Genomic DNA, 10,472 nt, shown 5'->3' with positions numbered 1-10,472 from the left:
ACCTGACTATAGCCCTTTGCAACTAATCATGCCTTATACCTCGCATCTTCAACCCCTGGAATGCCATCCTTTTTCTTGAAGACCCATTTGCAATCAACAATTTTTTTTCCTGATGGCGGCTTCACAAGAGACCAAGTACCATTCTTGTGGAGAGACTCAATTTCTTCATTCATTGCAATCAACCACTTGGCTGAGTCAGCACCAGAAACTGCTTCTGAATATTTTGATGGTTCTCCAATTTCTTCAGTTTCCTGTGCAACTGAAAAAGCAAATGCAACATAATCTCCAAACCTTATTGGTTATTTACTTTCTCTTCTTGGTCTATGTTTAGCTATAGAATACTCCTCTTCTTCTGGTTCAACTTTAGGAGTCCCAACTTCAGGAATTTTAGCTTCTGGCTCAACTTCAAGAGTTTCAACTGTATTTTGCCCCAAAGTTGATGAGTTTGGCTTAGAAGGAATACCAATCTCAACCTCCACCTGCTTCTGTGTACTCTTTCCTTTATATGTATTACAATAACTAGAAGACTCTTTTCTAGAATGTAACATAGAGGATTCATCAAAGGTTACATCTCTACTAATTATAAATTTTGGTGTCGTGGGATCAGGATACCATAGTCGGTATCCTTTCACCCCAGATGCATACCCAAGGAAAATACATTTTTTAGACCTTGGCTCTAATTTTCCATCATTTACATGCATGTATGCAGGGCAACCAAATATCTTTAAATCGGAATAATTAGCAGGAGTACCTGGCCATATTTACTCTGGAGTCTTAAAGTTCAAAGGTGCAGAAGGAGCTCGGTTGACAATATAACAAGCTGTAGAGATAGCTTATGCCCAAAAGGCATTTCTCAACCCAAAATTTGAAATCATGCAACGAGCCCTTTCCAAAAGAGTTCTATTCATCCTTTATGCCACACCATTTTGCTGAGGTGTCATTCTCACAGTACGACGAACAATTCCTTCATTCTTGCAAAATTGGTTGAATTCATCATTATAAAATTTCAAGTCATTATCTGTTCTAAGCCGCTTAACCTGTTTTCCTGTTTGCTTCTCAATAAAAACTTTCCATTGTTTGAAATTTAAGAAAACGTCACTTTTATTTTTTAGGAAATAAACCCAAACTTTTCTTGAATAATCATCAATGAAAGTTAACATATACCTGGCACCACTTTTTGATGGGGTACGTGAAGGACCCCAAAGATCTGAATGAATGTAATCCAAAGTACCTTTTCCAATAACTTTGCAGGCAGCATTGTTTCCTATCAAGACAACTCCACCTCCACTAGATTCATATGTGGTAAATAAATCCCGATTGGGACACATATGATAAGAACAACCCGAATCTAAAATTCACTCATTGTTAGATTTGAAACTATTATTAGTTGCCAAAAAGTAGTTCCCTCAGTCTCATTAGCAGCTACACTTGCTTCGGCAGTGTCAGTATTTTTGTGCTCATTTTTTTTTTCTGTATGTTTTTATTTATTTTTCAATTAAAAGCATTCAAAAATAATGTGACCTTTCTTATGACAATATTTGCACATAATATTTTTGTATCTGGATTTTGACCTTGATTTAGGTCTCTCACTACTTGAATATTTCTTATTGGATCTACCTCTTATGAACAAGCCTTCCCCTTGGTTCCCACTAGTTTCCCCAGTAATATCTCTATCTATTTATTCTTTTGATTTTAAAATAGATTTGATATCGTTTTAAAAGTTGTATCCTCGTTTCCCTATTTAATGCTCATTTTGTATTTTATAACCGTTATGTGACTTGTCGGGGTAGTTAGTTCGAGTTCGTAGAGATTTCGGAATGAATTGAGACACTTAGTTTTAAGGTTGAAAGTTTAAGTTAAAAAGGTTGACTGGATATTGACTTATATGAAAACAACCCCGGGATAGAATTTTGATGATTCCAATAGCTCCGTATGGTGATTTTGGACATAGGAGCGTATCCGAAAAATTATTTGGAGGTCCGTAGTTAAATTAGGCTTGAAATGGCTAAAATAGAAATTTAAATTTGGAAGTTTGACCGGGGAGTTGACTTTTTGATATCAGGGTCAAAATCCGATTTTGGAAATTTAAATAGGTCCTTTATGTCATTTATGACTTGTGAGCAAAATTTGAGGTCAATCCGACTTGATTTGGCAGGTTTCGGCATCGAATATAGAAGTTGGAATTTCTAAGTTTCATTTAAGCTTGGATTGGAGTATGATTCGTGGTTCTAGCGTTGTCTTATGTGATTTGAGGTTTCGACTAAGTTCGTATTATATTTTAGGACTTGTTGGTGTATTTGGTTGAGGTCCCGGGGGCCTTGGGTGAGTTTCAGATGGTTAACAGATCAAATTTAGACTTGGAACAATTGAAACTTGATCCTGCCTACTGATACAATCGTACCTGCGGAAATTGGCTCGCAGGTGCGAGCTCGCAGAAACGAGCATGGGAGCAAAGAAGTGGAAAAGGGAGAGTGGAGCAGTGGCCGCAGGTGCAGAGGAAAATTCCACATCTGCGTGACCGCAGATGCGGACGAGAGACCGCAGGTGCGCATTGTACCGCAGAAGCGAACTATTTCTCACAGAAACGAGTCCGCAGAAGCGGTCGTGTAATCGCAGAAGCGGGAGGCAGAGGAGCCTTGGCAAACCGCAGAAGCGGTAGATATTCCGCAAATGCAGAATCGCAAATGCGGTTAAATGTTCCGCAGAAGCGAAAAATGCCTGGACAGAACATATTATTCAGGGGTTGGCCATTTTTACCCATTTTTGGATTTTAAGAGCTCGGGTGAGGCGTTTTTCAGGTAATTTTTCAAGGAAAATATCGGGATAAGTGTTCTTAACTCAATATTGGCCAAATTACCCGAATCCATGGATGTTTTTAATATTTAATTGGTGATTTGAGTTGGAAAATTGTGAAAACCCTCTTAGTTTAGATTGAAGATTTGAGGGCCAAGTTGATGTCAGAATTTAGTAATTTTGATATGGTTGGACTCGTGGTTGAATGGACGTTCATATTTTATAACTTTTATCGGGTTCTGAGATGTTTTTGAGTTAAATTTCAGATTTTATTGGAAAATTTGTATTTTCATATGGAATAAATTTCAATAATTTGTATTGATTGAATCGAATTAATTGTGACTAGATACGAGGCTTTCGGAAGCCAATTCATGAGGCAAAGGCATAGCAGAGTTGAGAATTACCCGATTCGAGGTAAGTGACTTGTCTAACCTTGTGTGGGGAAAATTTTTCTTAGAATTCGTATTGATATAAAAATTGTGATGTGCTGAAAGTCGTGTACAGGAGGTGACGAGTGTGTACACGGGCTAAATATGGAAGATTTTGTCTGTAACGAACCGACCGATCATTTTGAGAATTTAAGTCTCGTTCGGCAGCATAAGGTCTTGAGCATCTTCGAATTATGTGTATTGACTTGCGTGCGTGGTCGAGTTCAGTTACCAGATGATTCAGAGTCAAATCGGAAAAAGGATTCTAGTTTTGAAAGCTTAAGCGGTAAGAGTTGACCGGAATTTGACTTTTATGTAAACGGCTCTGGAATGGGTTTTGGATAATTTTAACAGCTTCGTATGGTAATTTTAGACTCAGGCGTGCGTCCAGATTTTGGATTTGGAGGTTCGTAAGGTGATTTGAAGCATTTCGGCGAAAGTTGAAAAAGTTGAATCTTGGAAGGTGGAGAAGTTCGACCAATAGTTGGGTTTGGTGATATCGGGGTCGGAATATGATTCCGAGAGTTGGAACAACTCCGTTATGTTATTTGGGACTTTCCTGCAAAATTTGACGTCATTTAGGGTTGATTTGATAGGTTTCGGCACGAGTTTTAGAAGTTGGAAGATTTGAAAGTTCATAAGTTCGATTCATGGTGTGATTCGTAGTTTTGATGTTGTTTGATGAGATTTGAGACCTCAAGCGAGTCCGTGATAGGTTATGGAACTTGTTGGTATGTTAGACGGGGTCCCGGGAGCCTCGGATGTATTTCGGATGGGCTACGAGCCATTTTCTTCTATTTTTGAACTGCTGAATTTGTCATCTGGTTTTCTCTTTCGCGTTCGCGTCTGTTCCTCCGCGTTCGCGAAGAGTAATTTTGGAGGAAGGAATATTTGTTCTTCGCATTCGCATGCCTCCTTTCACGATCGCGGAAGCCAGCCCTTCCCTTCTTCCCGTTCGCGTAGTTATGCCATTCCGCTCTTCGCGTTCGTGAAGAGCAGTCATTGGGCCATCAAACTTTTCTTCTCCGCGTTCGCGAGTGTGTTGTCGCGTTCGCAAAGCACAAACTGGACAGCACTCATTTTTCTTCTTCGTGAACGCGATTGTTCTTCCGCGTTCGCGATGCATAATCAACTGGGCAGCAAAATATATTTTCCAAATCGAGGGTTAGGCCATTTTTATCATATCTTGACTTGTGGAGATCGGTTTTGAGCGATTCTTTGTGGGGTTTTCAAGCAAATCGATTGGGTAAGTGTTCTTCACCTAAACTTATTATATTTCATGATTTTATCTTTATTTTTATCAGTAAATTTGTATTTTGAGTTGAGGAAAATGGAGGTTTTTGAAGAAAATTTTCAAAATGAAAAAATATGATTTGAGGGACGAATTGGTATCGGGATTTGATAATTTTAGTATGGTTGAACTTGTATCGGAATGAATGTTCGAATTTTGTGTGATTTGTTGGGTTCCGAGGTGCGGGCCCGGGGGTCGATTTTTAGATTTTGATAAAGATAGAGGTTTTATGATCTAGAATAGTTTCTTATGAGTTTTATTTATGCTTTGAAGTTATTTTGGTTAGATTTGAGCCGTCCGGAGGCCATTTCACCCGAGAAGTTCACTTTTGAGTATCGGTCTGTCTTCTTTGAGGTAAGTATCTTGCCTAACTTCGTGTGGGGGAACTACCCCTTAGGATTTGAGTCTTCTATGCTAATTGTAGTCTGTGTACGCGAGGTGACGAGTACGTGCTCAGACTTATTTTTGGAAAGTTGGCCTTTTAGGGTTCTTAGGTCCTTGTATTCACCGATTATGCAGTTGTTATGTTATGAATACGACTCTTAATTATTGGTTTCACCTCTACCTGCTTTAGTTAGAGTTAATTGCTTCATGATCCACTCTTGTTGCTTATTTGATTCATTTGTGCCTTAACTGAAACTGTTATCTCTTCTATTGTCCTGTTATCTTTCCCCTAACTGCTTATCTTTATTTGAAGTTATAATTATCTCTTCTGTAATTGTTCATCCTTAATTGAGACTATGATTATCTTTCTGCTGCTTATCCTTAACTGAATTTGTTGTATCTCTTTCCTAATTGCCCAACCTTAAAAGAAGTTAGATATCCTATATTTTGGTTGACTTGTCCTTATTTGGAATTATTCAACTTGTGTTAGCTCCCTCGTTGTCGAACTGTATATTATGGACCATTGTTACATAGTATTTCTTTTCTTGTTGAGATGTTCTTATTATGACTAGCATTCCCGATTGTGGCTACCCCTTGTGAATTAGTTCCTCCGTTTCTTTGAGTTCTGGAATATCTGAGTTGACTTATTTGTCGTACCCTTGTATTATTGTCATTGTTGTTGTTGTACTAGTTGTTGTGATACACGAGGTTTCTGCCGTGCGGTTGTTGTTATTGTGATGCACGAGGTTTCTGCCGTGCAATTGTTGTTATTATGATGCACGGGGTTTCTGCCATGCGAGTGTTCTTGAGTTGCACAAAGTTTCTGCCGTGCTATTATTAATATTGATATTTGCACATGCGGCGTGACAAGGTGGGAACATTATTATGCACATGTGGCGAGACAAGGCGGACATTTACTTTATTATTGCACATGTGGCGAGACAAGGTAGGTTGTGTCAGGGATTGATTTGTGATGACTTGTGATGGCCTGGGGGCATTCTTGTTGTTGATGTTTATGTAGTGGTACACTTACCTATGTGAGTTTTATCTTGTGGAAAGTTGTGAGAAAACATTCTACGTGCTGTCCATTTCTTTTCCTATACTTACTAGCTGACATGAACCATGTTAGGACACTTGCACAAGCATACACGTAGTTGAGCAATCTTATCGATTAAGAGGTTTTCTTGATATTGCTGAGTATAGATGCACACACTTGTTTACTTGCCTTCTATGTGAGAATGACTCTATTTGGCACATGAGTCGACAGTGCGGTTATAAATATAATGAGGGTACAGGATGCCCAGTGTAGGGATCAGGTATTGGGACCCATGAGTTGTGAATAGTATGAGGTTTGGTACCTCGTGGCGGTTATTGGCTAAAAACCGATATGAAAGCGGTCGTTTGTTGAGTTGTTATTTGCCTTTCATTTAATTGTGTTCATCGGATTTAGGTTGTGTTTCCGTTCGTTCTTCTATGTCATTATTATGGTGTTCCGCTTATAGTTGTTGTATCCCTTTCTTACTGAAATTTACCGTATTAATTGCCACTTCGCGTAGTCTTTATGTAAATATCATACTCTATTGTTTCTATACTTATACTTGTCAGGTTATTTAGTCCGGTAGGTGTCTTGACTGTTCCTCGTCACTACTTCACTGAGGTTAGTCTTGATATTTGCTGGGTACCACCGTGGTGTACTCATACTACATTTCTGCATATTTTTGTGCAGATCCAGGTATTTCAAAGCCAGTTGATCATTAGCTAGCTGTGCGGATTGTTGCTGTGGAGACTTAAGGTAAACCTGCTGCTGCGTTCGCAGGCTTCAGAGTCACCTTCCTATTTTGTATTCACATTGTTTTACCTATTTCCAAACAATTGTATTTAAAAAATTGTAGCAAACTCTGTAGAGCTTATAACTTGTACTACCGGTTTTGGGAATTGTAAATTTTATAGAGATTTCCATTTCAAAAATTATTAGATGTTATTTAATTATTGTTGTTATTGAGTAAATGTTAGGCTTACCTAGTCCCTAAGACTAGGTGCCATCACGATACCTAACGGAGGAAAAATTGGGTCGTGACAGTGTCCTTAAATTGTGTAGATCACTATTGCATATTAATTAAATTATTTTATCCTGTTATATTCATCATCAATGATCTACTTTTATATTTTAAGTTTGCCTGACATTTTTTCTGCTAATTGCTTTACCTGTTTAGTTGAAACTTAATTCTTTTATTCTGTGCTCAATATTTTAAAGTTGAATTTCTTAATTGAATTGTTATTAATATGAAGTAATTGACATTAAAATTTTGGTATTGAGGCAAGGTGTTAAATTTGTGAAATATAATTTTGTTAAGTTATTCACTTCCGAATATTTTGTGAGATTTTTGTATTCATTGAGATTGAGCCGTGAGCTCCTTATTGTGGAAATAATGTTGTTGTTGATTTATTTTGGCAAATTGAAATATTTGGGCACTTGAGGTACAAATTGTGATATATTGTGATATTGATACACATGCGTTGGTATAAGGTCTGGGTGTTGAAACACATGCGGTGAGATAAGGGTGGCTTGATACGCGTGGCTAGTAGGGGAACTACTAGAAGCCATGCGGTGTGATAAGGGTAGTTAAAATGCGGGATTCTATTTCGAAAAAAATATTTTCTTTAAAATTAAATGTGAAGACTCCCGCGATGATATAAGAAAATGAGATATTGTGAATTTATTTATGATTTAGGACTACAAGGCAGTACCTCGGAAGTGCCCTTGTTGGTATTTCTTTATGGCTGCATTTGCCATTGGTTATTTTGATTGTTATCCTTAAAGTTGTAAATTTCTGTTTTCTTTCCGTGAGGTGTTGTTTGCCCTTATTCTGTGTAGTTAAATTGTGACAAACTACTTACTTGATTTATCCCCATTGTCATTATATTGTTAAACTTTTCTCCCTGTCTTTTATTATTCCAGTAGGGCCTGACCTTAGGCTTGGCACTTACTAGGTACCGCTGTGGTGTACTCATACTACGCATCTATACATCTTTTTATGCAGATCCAGGTACTTCTTATCAGATCAGGTATCAGTGAACTAGCCGTACGCGGCGACTTCAAGGTATATCTGCCAGCGTCCACAGACCTCGGAGTCCCCTTCTATCCTTATTATGTTGCTTTCCTTATTCTCTTTAGACTCTGATGTATAGAGACACTTAGAATAAATTCTTAGAAGCTTGTGACTTATTCCTACTGAGTTTTGGGAGTTGAAATTGTTAAATTTGCAGTTCTTATTTATTCGACTGTTAAGGATTAAATTTCAGTTTATATTCAGTTATTCCGCATTGATAGACTTACCTAGTCTTAGAGACTATGTGCCATCACGACATCATACGGAGGGAATTTGGGGTCGTGACAAGTTGGTATCAGAGCTCTAGGTTCATAGGTGTTATGAATCACAAATAGGTTTAGTAGAGTCTCGCGGATCGGTACGGAGACATCTGTACTTATCTTCGGGAGGCTATGAAACTGTTAGGAAAAATATTCACTTCTTTGATTCTTTATTGTGCGCAACTGCTGACTTCGAAATTTTAAACCATTGTCTTTCTATTCTCTCACAGATCCGATGATCAGACACCCACGCCCCCTGGTTGAGTTGCAAGAGGCCGGGGTCGGGGTAGAGGCCGAGCCAGAAGCCGAGGAAGACCACGTGGTGCAGCCAGGGCACCTACACGAGCTGCTGCAGAGGAACCACCAGTAGCTCCAGTTGGAGAGCAGGCACCTGAGACGCCTGTTACTACCCCTGCACTTCAGGAGACTTTTGCCTAGTTTTTGAGAATGTTTGGCACTCTAGCTTAGGCAGGGTTGATTCCACTTGCTCCTGCCACATCTCAGGCCGGGGGAGGAGCACAGACTCCCGCTGCCCGTACCCTAGAGCCACGGGCCTAAGTTGACCATTCCCCAGAGGTTATACCAGTGCAGCCAGTTGTCCCAGTTCGGCCCGAGGCTAGGGCAGTAGTTTCGGAGGGGGAACAACTCAGGCTCGAAAGGTACAAGAAGTACCACCCTCCCACTTTCAGCGGTTTGTCTTCAGAGGATGCTCAGGATTTTCTTGAGGAATGTCACAGTATCCTCTGTACTATGGGTATTGTGGATTCTAGTGGGGTTTCTTTTACGGCATTCCATCTTAGAGGAGCAGCCTACCTGTGGTGGCGATCATACGAGTTGGATAGTCCGGCTGAGGTAGATTCACTCACTTGGACTCAATTTTCATATATGTTCTTGAGGGAGTATGTTCCTCAGAGTTTTAGAGATGCATGGCGCGCAGAGTTTGAGTAGTTGCGCCAGGGTTCTATGACCGTGTTAGAGTATGCAGTTCGATTCAGTTATTTGGCTAGGCATGTACCAGCCTTAGTTACTAGTATTCAAGAGCAGGTTCGTCGATTTATTGAGGGGCTCCACCCTAGTATCAGATTCAGTATGGACCGAGAGCGGGAGATGGACATCACATACCAATAGGTGGTGTCAATTGCTAGGATATTAGAAGGTATACGGGCCCGGGAGAGAGAAGAGAGGGAAGCTAAGAGACCTCGAGATTCTGGCACATATAACAATTCTTGTGCCCCAGCTGCAGCCCGTCATGGTTGAGGTTGTGTGAGCCGTCCTATTCATTCAACACTTCCAGCTGACAGTGGTATTCCGACTAATCCCAGACCTCAGGTTCCGTATTATGCACCGCCAGTGTCTGTTGTACCTCCTGTACGGGGTGCTTTCAGCGGTCAGTCCAGTTGATCAGGCCCGAGCCAGTCCCAGCAGCCACGTCCTCCGAGGGCTTGTTTTGAGTGTGGTGACACTCGTCATATAATGAGGGATTGCCTCGGATTCAGGGGGGTGCACCTCCACAGATTTCACAGGCTCCACCCATTCCACAAGGCCCTTAGGCCTCTCAGGCTATGATTACCGCACCAGTTGCCACTCCACTGGCACCGCCAACTAGAGGTGGAGGTCAGACAGGTAGAGGTCGTCCTAGAGGGGGAGGCTAGGCTAGATATTATGCTCGTCCTGCTAGGACGGAGGCAGTTGCATCCGATTCTGTTATCACATATATTGTTCCGGTCTGTCATAGGGATGAATTAGTCTTATTTGATCTAGGCTCCACTTATTCTTATGTGTCATCCTATTTTGCCCTGTATTTGAGTGTATCCCATGATTCTTTGTTTTCTTCTATTTACGTATCTACCCCCGTGGGTGATTCTATTATTGTTAACCGCGTGTATCAGTCGTGTTTGATTATTATCAGTGATTTTGAGACCAGAGCTGATTTATTATTGCTCAGTATGGTGGATTTCGGTGTTATTCTAGGCATGGACTATTGTCGCCCTATCACGCTATCCTTGATTGTCATTCCAAGACGGTGACGTTGGCTATGCCAGGTCTACCGCGGCTAGAGTGAAGAGGTACTTTGGATCATGTTCCTAGCAGGGTTATTTAATTTCTTAAGAATCAACGAATGGTTGAGAAGGGGTGCGATGCGTATCTAGCCTATGTGAGAGATGTTAGTATTGATACTCATACCGTGGAGTCAGTTCCTATTGCA

The sequence above is a fragment of the Nicotiana tabacum genome, chromosome 19 (genome assembly GCF_000715075.1).
Source record: "Nicotiana tabacum cultivar K326 chromosome 19, ASM71507v2, whole genome shotgun sequence".
Taxonomy (NCBI): Eukaryota; Viridiplantae; Streptophyta; class Magnoliopsida; order Solanales; family Solanaceae; genus Nicotiana; species Nicotiana tabacum.
This window is presented reverse-complemented; position numbering follows the sequence as displayed.